The sequence below is a fragment of the Venturia canescens genome, chromosome 6, assembly GCF_019457755.1.
Source record: "Venturia canescens isolate UGA chromosome 6, ASM1945775v1, whole genome shotgun sequence".
NCBI classification, from domain to species: Eukaryota; Metazoa; Arthropoda; class Insecta; order Hymenoptera; family Ichneumonidae; genus Venturia; species Venturia canescens.
The window spans coordinates 13,572,942-13,594,132 of NC_057426.1; the positions used below are offsets into that span (position 1 = coordinate 13,572,942).

At 39.6% G+C, this 21,191-nt stretch overlaps 1 protein-coding gene across 6 annotated transcripts in view; it reads right to left on the bottom strand.

The window, feature by feature from the left end:
• LOC122412203 (uncharacterized) overlaps positions 1-19,984 on the bottom strand; it is a 70,116-nt gene extending 50,132 nt beyond the window's left edge. For 5 of the 6 annotated variants that reach the window (XR_006261305.1, XM_043421599.1, XM_043421595.1 and 2 more), the window contains exon 1: positions 19,343-19,984. The gene's annotated coding sequence lies outside the window, so the exon portion shown is untranslated. The remainder of the gene's footprint in view (positions 1-19,342) is intronic. The other variant, XM_043421600.1, reaches the window with a different exon arrangement.
• Between the last annotated feature and the right edge of the window lie 1,207 nt (positions 19,985-21,191).

The window sequence follows — 21,191 nt, forward strand, 5'->3', positions numbered from 1 at the left end:
ACATTGTTCTTCAAAACGAGGAGTCTTTCGTAAAAATCGAAATTCGAAGAAACGACAAAACTGTAATTCAAATTTGGATGAACGCTGGTTTTGCTTTTTTCTCAAAATCCGCTCTGGTTCAGAAATTCTTTATCGACAGTCAAGCGAAGCAAGTTTTTCAACGGTTTAAGAATTGGAAAAATGTTTAAAGTCGACAGTTGACTTTTCTGATGAACGTTCCACGACGGAAAACTTGAGTATTTGACTAGAAAAAATGATTTCTTCTATCTTTGGAAGCTTGGAAAAAATGATGCCTATTTCCTATAAGGCGCAAGGAATAAAAAAAAAAGGAGGGAAAAACGTGAAACTTGATCGAGTGCACTGTCGATACGTCGCACCTGTCTGGCCGAGCTTGATCTCGTCTGCTACGAGAGCCGGTAAAACGCGAATGAGCGGTGGCGAACGAGCACGGAGCAGGATGGAGCAGAAAGCACGATAGATTGGGAGGCGCGCATGCAAGAAATGCACGACATTCGAAAGTTGCCACGCTGCTTTTCGCTCTTCCGTTCGACGATCTTGTGGCGTGTTTTTTTGCATCTCTTCTCCGCTCTTTCCCTCATTTCGCCGTGTAATTTTTTTTCCTCCACCGAAAGTTTTGTTTCGTTGATTTTTGCTCTCTCCAAAAGCGATCATCGAGGTTCGAAGCACGCGAGCCATTTCGACAAATTGCACGACTCGCCACCGATTTCTTTATTTTACCGGGCGCGGCGAAAATGCATTCGCACGCGGCCGCGTGCGCACGCACGCGTTCCAAACCAACGAGATCGTACGGACGATAAATTTTTGTATTTGTTGCTAAATAACACATAATTATGGCACCTCCGAACGCTTTTAACTGGGAGGTATCGAAAAGTGCATTCGGATCGCCGATTTTGTCGGGCCGAATCGGTTATACGAAAGGCCATTTCGGATTTATCGAAGTTCGTGAATCTTGGCAATTTGGATTTTCCCCCGGGGCTGCTTTGAGCTCGAGGAATGCGGTGAACACCGCGGAGCGATTGATTTCTCGGGCGAGAAGCGAAAAATCGAAAAAAAACGTTGTCTACGCGAATAAGAGCTTGTGAAGAGAAAAAAAACGACGACTAAAAGTATAGTCCCCTCTGGTCGAATCCTCGGTCTGCAATAAACACGCGGAGCATCGATCGCGACGATTGAAAGTACTCGAGACACGTTGTACCCGATTCTTGCGTTCGCCGTCTCGAAATGCAAGAAGAAGGATCTCTACCATTTGGGGAAAGGCGTGTGTGAAAATTCAAAACAAACATTCTCCCGGTCGATTGTGCGAGAGTCGTCGTTATGGAGGATGAGACAATGGAACATTAAGAAAATAAAAGAAAAAACAAAGAAAAGGAAAAAAAAAGCAACAATAAAACTCGTTTAGGCGAGAGAGCGCCAGGGAAAGAATATGCAGTGAGAGAAACAATGCTGTGCTCGGCGGTGCCTTGTAAGGTGAACTTTGAGTCCGGAGAGATATCGTAAAAACCTTGTTATTGAGTCTATATGACGAAATTTCGAAAATCAATTGGGGTGGGAACAAAATGTTAGAATCACTCAAATTTCGAACAGCTAAAATCTCGAGTTTACAAACTTCGAATGATAATATATGGAGACGGATCAATTCGACTAGAGCTTTGAATGTCGAAAATAAATTAAGTATAGAAACTACTAGGTTCGAAACACATTTACGTCGAAAATAGGATGTAACAATCGAACGACGACTAAAATATGGATTTTCCGATAATTCGACTATCACTCTTTCGACTCATAAATTACTACAATCAGCAATACTGTGGATATTCGGAATTTCGAAAATATATAATAATGAAAGACTAAATATTAGTGAGATTGAAATACTGAAACACCGAAAAGTCGAAGGGTTAAAATAGCGAAACGAATATTCGAAGGAATATTCGGTTAAACGCGTAATCTGCTAAATAGTCGATCGGAAATAAGAATTTCGAATTACTTATTTATCTCGAATCTGATATTATACAATATCTGTTAAATGGAGGATCAATTTTGGATTATTCGTTTCTCTTGGTTGACGAAAAATATTTGTGGTTCTTTCATCTGAAAATATTTAATTCGTGTTATTGGATATTAAGATTAAAACCAGAATTCACAATAAGTAAATGTATTTCAGAGCAACCATAAAATCGTAAATCCAGCCAACAATTAAGATCTCACAAAATCGACACATGATTCCAACAAGGATTTTGTGAGACGACTAGTCACATCGTATGTGTATTACAACCATGGATTGATAGATATGCATGTGAATTTCATTAACGAAAGGATTAACTAATTAAATCAGACACGATTACCTGATGTGTGTGGATAATGATTAATAATTGTAACTTTTCATCGTAACTTTTTCAAACAAAACATTGAATAGTCAACTGCGTCATAGTCACTTCAATTGGTGACAAACTGTTTGTGTTGTCAAGACTATTTTTTCGTAATCAACATGAACCCCGAAAAACAAAACCCACCAACCTCGTAATAGTTCAATTTTTTTTCTTTTCCAATTTCATATGTTTCAATAATCATAATTATACTTTGGCAAAATTCACATTAGAGAATTCACCGTCGATTATATAGAAAATTACATATTCATTTAACCATTTTGTAGAATATTTAAAATTTCGAAATATCGACCGTTCTACAATTTGGTTATTTGATACATTGAAGCCTGCCCAATCAATTGAAAATTTCTCATCGAAAAAGATGAATATAAAAAAGATAATAAAAATGTTAAGAGTCTACGGGAGAGAGTCGATGACCGCGAAGAAAGATTAGATGAATGGAGAAACTGAAAAAGGAGTCGAATTTTTCGTTAGTCCTCGTCAGAACGGAGACGCGATTTCCTCATGGCCGTTCTCAGGGAAGTCCTTAGCGTCGAACAAAAGTATTTTGCGGCTTGGGCGACGGCGTGGGACTTTGCCTCGTTAATTAGAACTAAAACTCGAGCGAAAGTACACACGCGCAAACACACGAGTACACGTAAAATTGCAGGTGTAGATTAGCACTCGCGTCGCGCAGAAGAACGAAACTAAAAAAATAAACGTTCAAATTGTGGGCGAGAAACAACATTTTTATTCATCATCAAACTCAGCGAGTGGCAGAGAACGAAAAAGAAAAGCGTGTGCATCAACTAATTTGCGTACCGTTTCCCCCAGGAGCTCCAATTAATTGCCGCCCCACGAATTAAACTTTCACGTTGATCCTAATCGCGACCGAAGGTCAGGAAAAAAAAATGTAGAAATTAACCTAATTCGAGTGAGGCTTTTTTCCCCAACTTCAGTGTCATCCCAGCTCTTAGAAATAATATCAGAGCATTCGAGTAGTAAAAAAACGTTACTCAAATTCGAGTTGAGTCACGGCGGGGGAATGAAAAATGAAAAAATGTCGAAACCTCTCCGCGCAATCCAATCGATCGTGCGAGAATTAAATAATATGATTGAACAAAAACGACGCTGAAGCAGTTTGCAACGAGTCCAACGAAATTAACAAAAATAACATTTGTAATTGACCATTTTTATTTATTTCACGAATTATTGGTGTAGACTGAAAAACTGCGAATTGCAAATTGAGCAGGTAACAGAATTGAAGAATTACTGGAATCGTTGGAGAGTTTTGTCAGATTATTTCATTGGGCACTTTGCAAACTTGAGTATATCAGAAACAAAAACCCTTCGAGGAATCAAACGAGTACGAAGAGCATTGGCAAAAGTGAGATGAAAAAAACGAAAGACTTGCCGTGTTGTGAGAACGTAAATTAGTCCTTTGTTGCAACTGCGCGGACGTACAATTGGAAGGAGCAACCTTTTGGTCACTCGTGCGAGACTTTTGCACGCTGCGCCGCAAATCCACTTAAAGTGTAATTTAAGTATTAACGACACGAGGTTGACTCTTATTATTGTATACACACGTAATGTGTAACAATATATTTGTACGTATATATTTATATTTGAAAAAAAAGGAAGTAAAAAAACGTGTGCACACAACGCATACGCGAGGACTCTGAAGATTTCTTCGTACCAATTAACGCCACGGAAACGTAACGTGCCCAAGATAATCAGTCTAGCGTGCGAGAAAGAAAAGACGAATAAAAAGAGAATGAAAAATGGAGACCAAAGAGGAGGAGAGAGGAAAATGAGTGTCGGAGAGAATAATATGGAGGTGGCGTACTTGAGCGAACATTTTGTCCAAAGCATGCAGCAAGTCGAAAAGCGAGTCCTTGATTCTTCGGGGTGTGTGACAAAAACGCGTCGTTTGATCGATTTCGCACGTTAAAATATGAAAAGCGGAAACCCAAAGTGAGCTTGTAGAAGAAAAATTAAAAGCTTAACGACCGAATGAGCGAGAGAGGAAACGCGCATTTTTTTGCTGCATTCCATCGCGAGTCGAGCTTACCCATTGGCTCGTTATTGCAACCGCGGTGAAAAAAAGTAAATGGAAAACAAAATATTTTCGCGGAATGGAGAACGCGAAGGGGAGTGCATGCGGAACGCGTAGCTCATTTGTTTTTTCTCGCTCTTTCAAATATTCATGATCGAGAACTCGTCGAGCGATGTGTTCGCGCCTTGATCGCGCGAGAATCCCGCCCGCCGTATACACACGCACAACGTGTGTGTACCGAAGAAAAAAGGGTGAGAAGATCTTCACTCGGGAGAGAGATCCGTATCGATACGTTCCGATTAACACGTTCGACATGCAAAAGTGAGACAGCACGCATATTCATAAATACATGCACATACGTATGTACGAATAAACATACTTCACGGTTATTCGCCATACGTGTTTTTGCTGCAATATAAAGGCCGCTAGCGATACGTATTCGCGCGTGGTCGAATTCCCCAACGACGTTTCTCTCCAGAATCGGGCCTCTCGTAAATTCCATTCAAAAGTAGATTACTCCGGATCACGATCCAGTTATGAATATATTCATGAAATCAGGACCGTTGATTCCGAATCGATATTTATTAGACGTAGGTACGAAACGAACAACAACAACAACTTTCGGTATCAACGTTCCGAAAACTCGAAATTCCTGAAAGTCCTCTGATGTTCTCTTTTGCAGTAAGGCCTCATAGTACGATGTGAAAAACGTTCATTAAAATAAAAATTGGTGAATTACAAATGTTTGTTTTCTTCATTTCGTTCAACTTCAACGCTGCAAACTTCAGCGTCGTTTTCTTCATCCTTTCCGTATTTTTTCTTCAATTATTCTCTTTTCACTTACGTTTTTTCTCATCATCCATTCGCATCCTCTCACATACGCAACTCTTTACCCATTTTTCTTTTTAGCACTTTATTTATTTTTTCTTCCACTCCTTCTCTTACTGTTTTCTCGAGCCATTTTTCTAGTCCTTTTGCGCCTCTGCATTCCTCGTGTCCGCTTCTATTTCGCTGCGTACTCGCAAATGTGTGTTAAAGTTTTCTCTTGCCTCTCACATTTTCTACATATTTAGCCCAAGACAAAAATATATTTTTGAAGCAAACGTATATGTTGCGGGATCGTAGGGTCAAGGTCGTGATTTCTCATATTCATAGTCAAACGATTATATTCGAATGAAAGCGACCTCTAATGTGAATAACGCTTTTGAACGAGGAAGTGGGGAATTCCCAGGAGGATATTTTTTTGAATATTCATCACGCTCGGTGGTGAGACTCATCGAGATTTTTGAAGCGGGATGTTTCGTGAGAAAAGCCCGAGGAAAAAATGAGAAGGGAAAGGAAAAGCAGGGAAATGGAGAGTCTCGGATGCTCTCGGAAGATTTCCGGCGTTCGGAATTCCGCACAGCTGTGGACCTCGAGGGTTCTTGGCTCGGACTCGATCTCCACGATCTTCTCGATCTTTCCGTCCCTCTCTCTCTCTCTCTTTTCCTAAGATAAAAGAACGGGAGATGGATGTTGGAGAGAGACGGAGAAAGAAGAAGAAGAAGAAGAGAAAATTTTCTGTGATCGCGAAAGACTCTCACAGAGAGTGGAGAATCTCTGACTGGGTAAGAGCACCGGAGAGGCTGCATTCCTGGCGTGACTTATAGGAATAAAGCTTGGAAGGAAGAGTCGCAAGATGTTCTACGGGAGTTTGCTTTCGCGGTGAGTCTGGTATATAGTTGCAGATAAATAATGAATAAATAATTGGATAAAGGGGTCAAAAACTTGGTGTACTTTGATATTTGACAGCTTATTATTGGATTTTTGGTAAAAGGACATTGCTTTGTGTGCGAGAAAGAAAGTTCGCAGGTGCGAAATTCCCGAAGGGAGATTCTCCATCGAAAAAGTCACTGATCGACGCGTTCCAATCGATTATCCTTTTGTTTTAACAACGATTAGGAGCAACTCACACTTGGCAAAACGATTCTCGTTTGGTTGTTCGGCTCGTTTTTCAATATCGAGTTCTCGAAACCGCAAGAATATCAATCCAGGAGAATAAGTATGCGCGGATGTATACGAAGGAAATACGCACGACATGCGTTACTCGTGCGGTTACTTTCCCTGACACACATATTCTCGATCGAGCTAACACACGCGGTTCGGCTCCTTCGATTCTCAGACTACACCTAAGTACATGTATCTGTGCCGTACACTCGCATGCGTACTTGAGCTCCGCGTAAACGTGCAAAAATATACAACCAGAAAGGCAGGATCGAGTGACAAAGTGCCTTGACCCTCGAGAGACGGTAGATCAATAATAATTATATATTTTTCCGATAATTTACAAATGAAGGAGCAGGAAATGACGATAGGAATTATTTCGAATTCAGGCATAAAAATGAACGTATTACATTTATATGCTTCCATTTTCCATGAATGAACATACCACGAGAATTTTACGACGTTGAAGTTTCCAACGTTGGAGTCCAACGAAATGAATGAAAATAAAATGATTTATCCATCAGTTTTTTATTTCACGAATCATAATTGTGTAGATTGAAAAAATACAAAGTACAAATTCGACTGGAGATAAATTGGAAAATTACTGAAATTATTGGACATTTTTTTAGATCATTTCGTTGGACTCCAACGTTGGAAACTTCAGCATCGTAGAATTTTAACCTTGGACGTGTTACGTAAAATAGGCGATGAGTAGTTGGATTGTTATTTTTTCATCATGAAAATTCACGACGGCAAGCCCGTGTGCGAGGAAAACGTAAAAATATTTTTTCGCTCAAGAATTTATCGTTTTTATATAAACCGAGAATATTATTTTTGAGCAAATGGTCGAGGACTTTCGCCTTGGGTGAAAAGATACTTATTAGAAAACGGTCAGAGCCCGGAGGCTACGGCGGCGAATCAACAATCGCCGGGCGTTCGCTGCCAATGTTCGAAGCAATTGAAGATCGGCCCTCGACGCTACCAACGCTCGGCCAGTCTAGTGTAACATTACGAGCGACCATCGAGCATAGTCGATGGACCATTGAGCCGACTCCGGGCCGTTAGTGAGCCTCTTTAAGGTATAGGCGATCTATCATTGCATCCTCGATATTGCGAAGAAGCCTGAGAGTTCACTTTTCATAAGAGAACAACGCGCAACTCTCCGTTTCCTCAAAATATCAAGTGTATCCGAGTAAAATGTATCTACTTTTTAATTATCGATATTATACGATAGATGAGCTTAAAGCGCAAAAATACTTGAACGAGCGCTCATGGAATTCCGAATTCATCTTCGATGTACGAAGATGCTCATCGGGTTGAGAGGTATTTACGCACGTTGCGTGCCGCGAAGATTGCACCATCAAGTAGTAGAGAAAGAGAGAGGAATAGAAAGCAATAGAAATAGGATAAATGAGGGAGAGGAGAAAGATGGCGCGGATAATTACACATGAGTGAGAGGCTCCATAAAGAGGCCCTTTTCCTCCTGCATATAGAAGAGCGGGGAGAGTACGTGTGGTGTATGGTGAAGCTGACGATAACGATTTCTTCATGTAATGTACTTGGTCTCCGAGAGAATTACACGCGGCTAAGTTTTTGTGCATAAGCAAAAGTAACGATGAGAGTTCCTCCCACGAGTTTCCCCGCCGCGAGCCCGCGATACAATCTTCCGATGTAATTCGTTTCTATTTTTTCCTCCCCCCCTCAATCCTTTTCATTTTTTCCTTTCGCATCGCGACTCTCCAATAAAAATGCTTCTTCCTCTACGTGCTTTATTAATCCTCTCACTTTCTATCGGGAATTAAGGAAGCCCGAGCTCATACTCACGTACATATCCATATGTATACGTGAATAAATTAACTGATTACGAATTCTTTCGGTTCACGCACCGTCGATTCGAGTCGAGTGCGCGGAGACTCACAGGACCGATGTCTAATCGAGTTCGAGACCCGTAACCACTTTCCAAGTTACGAGAGTGAACGAAATGAAGAAAAAACGAAGGAAAAAAACACTAACGAAGAGGAAAAATAACGAAGGAGAAGAATATCGATTTCTAAAGGTACGAGGAACGAGACTCGTGCATCGCGCACTACATCTCCATTGCGAAATAACGAAACGCATAAAGACGAGTTGTGACATTCGGAACACGTCGTTAATATCATACGAAACATACGAAACGTTCCTGTCCAGGTACGAAGCGGCTCGCGTTTGTAGCCCCGTCCTAATATGACGCTGAAGTTCGCAACGTTGGAGCCCAGCAACGAAATGATCTAAAAAAACTCTCCAATAATTCCAGTAATTGTTCAATTTTGCTCCCTGCCGAATGCGACTCGTGAAATAACAAAATTGGCGAATTATACAAATATGTTTTTCCTTCGTTTCGTTAAACTTAAACGCTGCAAACTTCAGCGTCCTCGGATATTAATCACGAGAATTATAAAAAAAAAAAGATCTGCGATCGAATAAGAATCGTGAAAATGGTGATGATCGCCGAGAATAAGAGCCAGTTATCTTACAGGAGTTTCCTTGCACAACTTCCGATCGAAACTACCATTCAGCTTCACTCCGTAGCTGCGCGCGGAACGAACCCGGAATATCTAACCGCGAATATACCTACATATTCGCCGCAAGATCGTAGTCTAATGCTCCGGGAGTTTCCTCCTCCCACTCCTCCTTTTTCTTCCTTCCACTTCCTCCTCGTATCTCGCCTGGCTCGATCCGATAAATCGGGAATGCAAACAAGAGATTGTTATCTCGACTGGGTTGCGCTCTTCCGTTATCGTGGATATTACATCTGCCTATATACACGTACGTGCATCTGTAGCTGTATATATAAAAGCGCGAAAGGGCCCTTCTGGCGCAACTCAAGAAAAGGGGGTAACGAGCCACGTTTTCAACCGCGTTATAAACTTCGATGAGTCTCTCTTCATTCTTACCTCACCTCTCTTCTTCTCCTTTCGCGTAGACATTTTCTCTGCACAGCTTCCTTTATGAAGTATCCTCGAATGCGGAGACAAAGGAACGAAAAAAGGAATAAATTAATGACGGAAAAGTGGTGAAAAAGAGTATTGTTCGTATACTTGAACTTGAAATTCATCAAATTCGAAGAAGTTGCGTGAGCAAAAAACCAAGGGACGTTTGCTTGCAACGACCAATTGATTTGACGAGATATCGAGAAATCAGTTTGGCAAAAGTTGCGTTAAAATTCCATTGGGAATTGGCGAAACCTTGTGCGAAAAAAAAGTCATTCCACTGACCTGGATTTTTTGAATATTGATCGGGATTTTATGCGCGGCCCCCTCACTCCTTTCGGAGAACAATTCTCCGAAGGAGAAATCAAGGCGTTATTAATACTTTTGAGGATCGTTGAAAAAAGCAGTATGCAAAATGGGAGAACGGCTGGCCGCGTCAAGTTTTTTCGTTAATGCTTAAAAAATGAATACTTCGGGATTTTAAATCGGTTTCATATGCATTTTGTGATATATTGCTGGACCGAAATATATTCTGTGAATCGCGCTCGTTCCGCAGAGTGACGAAAGGCCAGCGGCAGGTCTATAAACGAGAGTGGATTCGTTAATTTGTCATTTGGAAACTGCAACACCGCGAAGAGTTCGAGGTTCCGAGAGTAATAAAAATGCAGACATTTTTTTCATAAATTCGTCGCTAAACAATAATGATCATTGCTTCAACACTTTTTTTTATAAATTTGTCGTTAAACATTTTCGAAAATATCACGTTCGGACACTCGAAAATTAATTGAGCGATGCAAAAATGGGAGTTTGAACTCCCAAAAAACGAAGGATCAAAGTATCAAAAGCGATAAACAATTCGAAGACTGCGTGAAAAATAGCAAAATATTGAGAGATAAATGAGAGTGGCAGAATTCGTTTGGATCTGGCGGTGAGTACACTCGCAAAAATCAAGAATTCTTGCCACACAAAGCTCGCATTTATAATGCGCGACGGATACATCCATTTATTCTCATTTTTTACAGCTGAGACGATAAATAGCGCATAATCTTTGATAAACGTCCTCTCCGGCTCGAGCACCCTTTTCTGTTACTCCTTTTCAAGTTTTCTCCTTGTTTTTTTCCGAATAAAAAGAGAAGGAAAGAGAGAAAACCCGTTCGTTGGATCGGATCGCTCATATTTTACGTATAATTGCCGCTACATCGATTCTCGAATCGTGTTTCTCCACCACCGCGTTTAGCTTCCCTCGCGGAGAGACACTTGTACGTATTTCACCCGAATGCAAATAACAAAGTCAGCGTTTGCGAGCCAGTTGATCTTTGGCGTGAATTACGATCGGCGAGACGAGCATTTCATTTTTTGAATTATTGCACAAGTGTTGAATGCGTCATTCTACGCGAATTTCACGGGCTTCTCTCCATTCTTCAAATCCCGCGAACATCAATTCCAAAAATCATCAAACGAGCAAACATATTGAAATCGATACGAAATCTGGTGCTTTCGTTCAACTCGCACGCCAACTTAGTTTTCGTAAATTAAATTAACTTAAAATAACAACAAAGTTTTGAAAAAAGCCTTTAAAAGGCACAAAAAACCCAATTTATTTGAACCAATTTAAGTGTAACAAGAAATAAACGAATTGAAAAGTATACGTGTACACTTGAGCGATTACGAAATGATTCTCGACTCTTGTGGACTTTTCAAGTCGCTTTTATCGTGGTTCAGACCTCGGGCTCCGGATCGGCTGGCCAGACCGATCGCTGTCGTGATTGAATGCAATTTCCGTTGAAATTGTTGTTTTATTTGGAAAAATAATTGAATGAATGTGTGTCGAGTTGCTTATATTCAAAACGAATATCAATAAGAACTTTTCAACTTTTTCTTAACTCGAAAATGTTGCGTGTGCAATGATGAACGATGTCTCGAAGGGAACTGAACTCTTACATGTTTTCTCGCGTTACTAAAACAAGAGTTTCTATATTGTTTATTCATGCATATAAACTAAAATGTGAAAAAAATTATTAAACCAACTGTGAATAATTTCCACAGAGAAATTCGAAAAAAATTTCACAAATCATAAAAAACATTGCATTTAAAAAAATACAAATCTGTAATTATTTTTTAAAGTGTCAAAAAATTCTAATAAAACGTAAGAAACAAAAAAAAAGACAAATCAAAATGAAGAATTTTTTTAAATCAATTGAAAAAAATGTCCATCCAAGTTACGTCTAGCATTAAAACTTATGATATCAATTCGAGGCCAAGTATTTAATGATAATTCAGAATATTCATTCCTACGGGTACCACCAAGAACTTGATAAAGTTCTTATGAATAAAAAAGTTACCATTTGAGTTACGTGCAGCACTAAAATTTATTATATCAATCGGAGGACAAGCGTTTTATTAGTAATTTCGAGTTTTAACATTATGAAATTGTTTCAAGAAGCGTTTAAATAATAAAAAAAAACACACACACACACATCAAAAGTATAGTAATTTGTTACTCTATGGTGACAGAGATACATATAAACTATATAACGCTGAAGTTTCCAACGTTGGAGTCCAACGAAATGAACGAAAAAAACGTTTGTAATTCACCAATTGTTTATTTCACGAATCGTTGGTGCAACTTGAAAAACTACGAATCGCAAATTTGGCAGGGAACAAAATAAGAGAATTACTGGAATTATTGGAGAGTTTTTTTCGATCATTTCGTTGGACTCCAACGTTGGAAACTTCAGCGTCGTATTTTTCAAGCCGCATCAATAATTCGTGAAATAAAAAAATAATGAATTATTAATCTTTTTTTCGTTCATTTCGTTGAACTCCAACGTTGCAAACTTCAGCGTCGTATAAACTATCATATGTTCGACAGTGTTATTTCGCAATTTGTGATCATCGATACGCGCGTTCGCTTTTTTCACATCGAAAACAATCGCCACAATGAAAAAAAAAAAAAAACCCCGCCATTTCATTTCCACCAATCGAGCCTCAAAGTGGACGAAAGAAATGGAGAAAATTCCTGATACATCGAGAGTATATTTGCTCAAGTCAAATGAACGGGTGTCGTGTGCACTCACGGACGATTTGACGAAGCACGTAGTCGGGTGGATTACAGGTTAGTATAATAGTTATATCGACAAAACGCGCGGCTGAGGATTAAAATAAGGCCAAGGCGTGGCTTGAAATGACAACGAGAAGAATTTATAGGCTCGAAGTTCTCGAGAGATCGAGTACAGCTCCGCGGTGTTCGCGTATATATAGACACACATATCGATGCAATATGTACGAGAGTGTAGACGTATAATATCGAAGCCCCATGGGACTTTGCGCAATTAGGTAAATATCTGAGGCGTTCCATCGCGAATACCACGTGCGAATTCCTCGTCCGCGCGCATATTTGCGCCTCGAGCATCATCGCGAGTATAAGACAGCGACTAAAACAGCATTATCTTTGACCGAAAAGAGAAATCTGTCCTGATTTTCGTTTCCCCACGAGAAGTTTCCGTTGCGAATAAATTCGACGGTATATCATTTATAACGAAAAGACGAAACAAAAGTATTTTGTAGCCTTTGAGCAGGGGAGAGATGGATTTCGTCCATTTTTCTCTACGCGTGACTCAGTGTTGACGAATTTTTTGATGAAGCGAAAAAAAAAGATATAATTGAACGATCGCAGATTCGTTGAAGAAAAAACGTAAAATGATCAGACACTTATTAATGAACTGTAACGAAAAAAAGGCGAATTAATTGATAAATCTTTATTGAAATCGTAATTCAATCAATAAGTTGATCTATATTCCGGATATTCTCGCTCCTTTTTTCTCTTACTATTGAACCTCAAGATAATATGGAAAAACATTTGACGAGGATGAGTCATCGCTTCTTCGGAACTTCTTATTGTCGATAGTAATGAGAAAAAAGAGAGACACCGCACTACTAGGGACAATGAGAAGTTTGTGTCATAGGTGCTCTTGGCGAAAAGGCTCGAAGGGAAATAGCAGGTAAATACACACCTGTTCACACATGACGAACTCATGTGGCCATGAAATACTATCCATCGGCATAAAACTCATCCATACCAAATGTACGGGCCGTTTCATTTTCGACTTGACCAGCGGTTTATTTCGTCTCTCGACGTTCGAAGCAATTTCATTGAATTCAAAAATTGGACGAAAAATTTCAAGTTCTAGAAGTTTTTAAGAAAATGTCACAATTTCGTAGTGCCGCGAGCACGGTTTGGATCACGATCGTCGATCGTTCGAATCAAAGTCCAAAAACTTTTCCGAAAGCGTAAGTTAAATTTGCACAAACACAGCTCGAAGAAACCGGTTTCGGATGTTCGTACAAGTTGCTGTAAACTCGAAAAGGTTCGAAAAAAACACATGTTCAATCTAGGATCAATCGCATAAACAATTCGGATGAGTAAAAAAATAATGAAAACAGCAAACTCGCGTCACAATATTGCGGGAAAAAAATATTTATAGATTCTGATTATCGAATTGGGAAAACAAAATTTTTATTCGATTACAAGTATGAAAAAAAAGAGAGAGAAAAACAGGAGCAAAGAAATGATCGAAAAAAAGTAAAAACATATTTTTAACAGTATTTTTTATCGCTCAATCATTATGAAAGTGCGAGGTCACTTGAATATTAATCATAATCTGGGGCGTCCTGTAGACGCTCGTGCGGTTGACGGCTCGAGCCGACGAAGCCTCTGCTATCTCCAAACGCACATGAATGCTGAAAAAGTCGAGTAAGGAAAAAACATCAATCTCAGAAACCAGTCCGTGTGCTCACCCAAAATAATAATTCATTAGTCCAAGGGGGTCCCCATTAAGGATGACCTTGACTGTTGAAAGTCAGAAAAAGTCTGAATATTAAGAATCTTAAAAACGTTGGACACTGAGGACAGAAAAAAGAAAGAAAGAAACAAAAAGTAAACGCGGAAACTTTTGCTTGTGTGATTCGACACAAGAAAGAACAGCTGGGCCCAAGTGTCTCAGCAATTCTCGTATCAAAAGTTCCCCAAAGCTTTAAATGCCGCTCAAAAGTCTCGAACCAATAAAAAAAAACAGGCTGCGAAATTAATCCCGAGATAATAATTAATTTTCGCACGTGCGCCGTTGCGCCGTTGAAAAAATAACAGTTCGATCCTTTCGAAATTCAAAGGCAAGCGTAATAAAATAACTGGATGATTGCGAGGGGATTGAAGAGAGAGAAAATAAGAATAAAAATGGAGCCATCGAACGTGAGTGGCCTGAGCGTCGACTTCCGGGGCTATGACGAATATTGGATTATGGCAACTACAACATTGTGTCGTCCTCGGACAGACAGGCAGGCAGGCAGGCAGGCAGGCAGGCAGGCCGAAAGGTGTATTCGAGTGTCAGCAATGGCGAGAGTGATATAGGAGGATTGGGCAAGCCATTAATGGGCACCGCAAATGCCTTTCGAGCTCGCGAGAGGCACAAGTAACGAGGAATAGGAAGAGAGAATGAGAGAACGAAAACCGCACCGGCACACACCGCACAAGCTCTCGAGATGACGAGGACGAAAAGATATAGCAGCAAGCCTAATTGCCAGCGAGAGTGCACGACTATCATGTGTATGTATAACTGCGAGACACGAGAGGTTAACGCACCATGTATTTTTCCTTCCGCTATAGTTTTTCTAATTCAGTTGTGTTTTTTTTTTTTTTTTTTTTTTTTTTAAAGCGGTAATGCAAAACTTTGTTTAAAAGGAGAGAAAAAATTTGATGGATAAAAGTGTAAAGTATCGTTGTTGAGGACATTCGTATTTTCGGATATAAATAATCTGAATCCGATATGAATTCAATTATCATTTCAGTTGGGAATAGACGCTGAAGTACGATGCTGAAGTTTGCAACGTTGGAGTCCAACGAAATGATCTAAAAAACTGTCCAATAATTCCAGTAATTCTCCAATTTGTCTCCAGTCGAATTTGTACTTTGTATTTTTTCAATCTACACAATTATGATTCGTGAAATAAAAAACTGATGGATAAATCATTTTATTTTCATTCATTTTGTTGGACTCCAACGTTGGAAACTTCAGCGACGACGCTGAAGTTTGCAACGTTGGAGTCGTACGAAATGATTTTAAAAAACTTGAATATATTCCAGCTAATCTTCAATTTTGTTCCCTTTAATAAAAAATTGGTGAATTACAAATCTTTTTTTTGTTCTTTTCGTTGGACTCCAACGCTGCAAACTTCAGCGTCGCAATAGCTTGTTCGATTTTTCGTATTTTTTCTATCTTGTAATGCGAGAGACAAATTTGAGGGAAAAGAATATGGAGAAAAGCGGGAAGTAGAAGAAGAAGAAGAAAAGTATTCCGAGATCGTAAAAAAAAATCGACGCATTGTGTTTGGCTTCCGAGCGGAAAGATGCGGTTCAAAATGCCCCGTTTTCCTATCTCGTTCTCATGTAGAGTACACAACGCGTAGCTATTTTGTTTGCATTGTTTCGCGTATTTCACCTCTCGAAGTTTTGTAAAAACTGAAAATTCCTTTTTTCGTAGTTTTTAAATTTTATTTAAAAAAATGGAAAAATAAGAAAAATTTGTACAATAAAATAACAAAAAATTTCATTTCATTGGATTTATATTTTCGTTTGGAAATTCCATTATGCTCATTTCAATGATATTCATTAAAAGCAATCCCTTTAGAATTTTGAAAAAATCGATTTTATTTTAAATATTTAAAAAATTGCTTTTTAAATTTAACTTTAAAATGAATTAAATTTAAGTAAATTCAACTTTAAAAATTTACTTTTTCATAAAGTTATTGACCGATCTGGATGAAATTTTGGGAGGTTATACTTTCAGTAATATTATCGGAAGTAATATTATCCTAAATTTTAAAAAGTAGCAGGTAAACGAATCCCTTTTTTGGGGTCAAATGCGTCGAAAAAATGATGGAAAATTTGAACTTTCAAGTAAAAAGGCTCCCAAATATCCAATTGTGCACTTTTTCATCATTTTTTAGGTACATCCTTCCCCTTAATATGTCAGTAACCGAATGACACTTATTAAACCATTTTCAGATAAACAGAAAAAGAGTGACAACTGAAGGAATTTTCGATGTCGCGAAAAACAGGCGTCCGGAGACCCTTAAAATAACGTCAATAAGTTAATAAACTTGTGTCAATATTTGAAAATAATCAAATTATTCTATCCCTTCTAAAAAATTTCTCAACGACGCTGAAGCTTGCAACGTTGGAGTTCAACGAAATGAACGAAAAAAAGATTAATAATTCATTATTTTTTTATTTCACGAATTATTAATGCGACTTGAAATATGACGAATTGGAAATTCGGCAGGGAACAAAATTGGAGATTTACTGGAATTATTTGAGACTTTCTTTATACCATTTCGTTGTACTCCAACGTTGGAAACTTCAGCGCCATCCTATTTTATTACGTTCCTAAAGGGATTGCTCGCCTTAAGAATGCTATTTAATAATGATTTGAATGATATTTAGGAGCCTCTTAACTCGTATTAGTGTTCATATAAAATATAGCAACTCGCGGAGTGATTTAACATTCACATTGGATCGCGTATACGAGCTGCTGAATTCTAAGAGGGAGAGAGAGGTTGGAATGTTCCACCGATAGAGTATCCCAGCGTGATTGTTCGCCACGGGGCGAACAGCAATAGATCAAAAATATACACATAGAGGCGGTATATACGCATTTGTACAATAAACAGCATAGAGAACTTACTGTAAAACGCGTAATACTTTCGCGAGATTTATCGTTTTGTGGCGGTCTCACATGCGTGTCTCGAATAACTGACCCGATTTTTTCCCTTGTTTTTTCCTCGAACACACGCCTTAAAAGTATATCGCCGTTGGAAGGAGAGAAAAGAAAAAATGACCTTCGATGCTGGGATTTTTCTCACCACCGGGTATTTTTTATAGAGCAGTAAATCTATTGATTAGGAAACTGAAATACTCTAAAACCGAGTCTCAAAGTGACCTTGGAATAAGAATCCCTCGAATAGAATCGACTGGTGGAATTCTATCGATGCATTCATCGTGGAACACGGTTCGTGACGAAACCCAATATTTTTCTCTTCAATTTACCGCGCACCGTTTCGTTGAACTAGATTCATTCAAAGAATTTCGTCGAACAAACCTCATTTTCGGGGGTTAATAAACTTCATAAAAACGAATGAAGAGACTAGGAAAATATTTCTTCATTGAATTTCGAACTTAATTATAAAAGACTCTCCGATCATTGATAATTGCCAGGCCTCGAGCTTCGATGATACATCGTACAGACTTTATTGTGAAAAAGCCATAAAAAATGCAGTGATGATCTCTCAATTACAACAGTGTTGTAGAAAAAAAAATGAAGCACCTTGCGTGCGTAAGATCGAGGGAGAGCGAGAGAGAGCGTTATTATTTATTTTTCGGTGCATAGAGAAGGCAATCTCGATGAAATTCGAAAAGAATAAGTGATACGTTGAAAAGGCGTTGTAATTAGGGCGTGAGGCCTCTGTATCTCGTTCTCTTGGGCTTCACGTGTCAGCGAGCATCGCATTATTAGAGCCCACACGCTACGGAGCCTCGACGCCGTACGTACACGTGCACGTAACACGACTGAAGGTGTGGTGTGAAAAAAAAAACGATCGTTACTTTTATAATCGAGAAAACGAAATGAGAGTCGTGAAGAATTATTTCTTCAATGCTGAACGCGAAGAGATCGAGTTAATGGGTGCGTATCGTGAGGATTAAAATATGGGCGCGTGTATGCGTGTGTGCGCGCACATAAGTTTTTATTATTATTTTGTTTACCTCCGATGGAGAGACGATCACGGGAGGAGCGGGCGAATAGAGAGAGAATGGGAGAACCGAAGAAATGAAAATAAAACGAGGGCGAATGTGTAATACACATTTCTCACTTACTGCACTGTTTTTATTTTTTATTTACTTTTTTTGCCGCTCGCTGTCCGGAAAAGGCTAGAAAGTGCGTTTCTCATTGTCCTCCGGTTCTATGTGTATGTCGGCTGTCTCGTTTGCCAGAGACATCTCAATCACCTTTTCGGTGAGAGCTCCTCTTGTATGGAGCTCCGCGTTGAATGTACGTCGTTTTTCAGTTGAATTTCAACAGTCCAGGGATTCATTCATTTGTGGTGTATACATGCTTAAAAAATCATACGACTGTTCTGTCGATCGCAATGTGAGAGCGACAAAAAAATTGTTTTTTGTTCACTTCCAAATATTGTTTGATTATTCGGAGGTGACAGTTTTTTTTTAAAAAAAAGAAACCGATTTAGTGAATTTCAATAGGATCTTGTACGAGTTGAAAATTCAGATCTGCTCTTCCACAACAACGCAGATGTGTTTGCTCAAAGTTCATTGTTAAAAAACAACAGTTTTTAATGGTCTACTGAGACTGTGTGAAAAATGAATAATGTAAAGAGATTTTTTCGAGAGATTGTTTAGAGATTCACGTTTTAAGAAAGTACAGAGGTAACGGCCTTGAAATTTTTCTCGTGTAATACTATTTGTCTGAAAGATCTACGCCGAAAAATTACTGAGAATTCTTTTCCCTTTGGTGGTTTTGAAATTGCGATGAGAATTGAACGAAGTTTATGTTTGTCTACTTCTTCATGAGGGAAGAAGAAGTGGGTCGCTATAGAGAGCTCGATTTTCGGACATTTACAAACTTGTATTGAAAAGAAAATCAATCGTGTTTTTTTATTTTTCTAAATAAATGTTTGGGTTGACGGACGACGTTGCACGGATTGTCAGGAGTTTCTCAATTTCGCGGAAATCCGAAAAGTTTGACTGAATTGGGCGTACGAATTACTATGAAATTTCAAAAAATATTAGAAAAATACGGAAATGCGTGAGATTTCGTTGCAACGGAATGGATATAAGCATGAAAATGGAAAAATTGTTGTGTACAAACGAAATCGACACTTACCGGATAATCGCACAGGCTCCGGGGATAGCCGTTGTTGCTCCCTTTCCCACGGGTCCGCCGATATTTCAATCCGACACAGCACGAGCGCGTTTACAAAGAAAGAGAAAGAGAAAGAAACAGGTAGAGAAGAGGGACAGGGGGTTAAGTCTGCAGAGAGCTCGGGGGGTCACTGGGATAGTCGGTTTGGAAGTTGAGAAAGGTCCACTCGTGACAGGCGAATAACAAAACACTTCACTCACAAAATCAATTGCAGCATAAAACAAAAAGCCGTCAAATCACGAACGAGTACAATTCAAAAGAGTAAATCCATGGATTTGAGGTGACGTAGACCGAATAACACAGTGGAATAAAAATAAAAACACGATTATTACGAATAGTACGTACGGTTATTCATTTAGTTCACTCGCGCACCGTGCGAAGCGCGCGAAATTCAAATGATAAGAAACCCGGTACAATTGAGGAGAAAACAAAAACGTGCGTGGAAATCGGGTGAATCTATGAGAATTTGATCATACACACAACTTTATCAAGACGAACACGTTGTGTTTACATTGCGAGTTGGAAAGGAAAATGAAGCGAAAGAAAAATAGTAAAGCGTTCGGGCCGCTCCTTACAGACCGACGTTACAACACTATCTACGATGTCTCGAAGGCAAGTGCGCAAGACACCCGCGGGTCCACAAACGCAGAGGAGGGGGAAACAAGCGGCCGCGGTGGCGAACTCGGCGCGCTTCTCCCACCCCTTTCTTCGTCCCTACTCTACCGTTCTTCGCTCGCCTTCTTTCCGACCAACACTATCGTGCCGCAGTCTTTCTCTCACAACGGTCGCGCGATATGCTTGATGCTTGCCTCTGGGTTCGCCTAGCAGTGTAGAGGGAGTCGGAGCGTGCATAACACAGCAAGGAAGCCGCGAGAGACACACGCGAAGAAATCTACAAGAGACCACCGTGGGCAACATCATTCCCTCATAACCCCTTCGTCTCGCGTACCAAATGCTTCTTCTTTTTCGATGACTACCACCACTTCCGGTCTCTCGGATTTTCTCGAACTCCCAGCCTTTTATTTACGATCTAAACCACCTCTTGGACTCGACTTTTTTTCTTCACTATTCTTTTTCTTCTCTTTCGAATCCTCGTTCGCCCGCTCTTATAGGTAGGGAAAAAGCTCATCTGAGCGTAGACAATGAATGGAAATGGAAAAATTAACGATGTTTCCGGTTAACCTCACTCTCCTCGCTTATTCGTTTTTTTTTGTTGCTTTGTTTCGTACTCTTTTTACCAGCACCGTGCTGGAATCGACTAACTCGTCATCCAAACTAATTTTAAATTCTAAAATACTCTACGTGCAAACACTGCACAATTTACGGCACAATATTGAATTTTAAAAAAGCTCTAGAGGCTTGGAACATACGTCGTTGGTTATATGACCACTGAAAAACAAAAATTTTTACACATACGATAAAGATTTTTTAAATCCAGAAACTCATTGTCGTGACTATTGTCACCGCTTCGTCGTTTTTCACATCTCCGCGTGATAATTCTTCTCTCATTCGTTTCTTACCTTTTCTTCGCGTAACTTTTATTTTCATTTTTTTTCCTTGTAATTTCTCCTCTTCCTCTTCTCTTTCGGTCTTCGCAGGGTGAACTCATCAACACGCCACGAGAATAACGACAAGAACGGAACGGATCGAGAGTTGATTGCACTCGTAGCTTCCGTTGTTTCGGCTACTCGGATGGAGCGGCCGAGAGAGATCACTTGACCGCGCTTCGTCGGTCGCACCTGTACAATCTCCTAACTGCCCTCCTCCCCTCCCTCTTCGCGCATCTCGACGGAGCCCAAGCGCATGAATA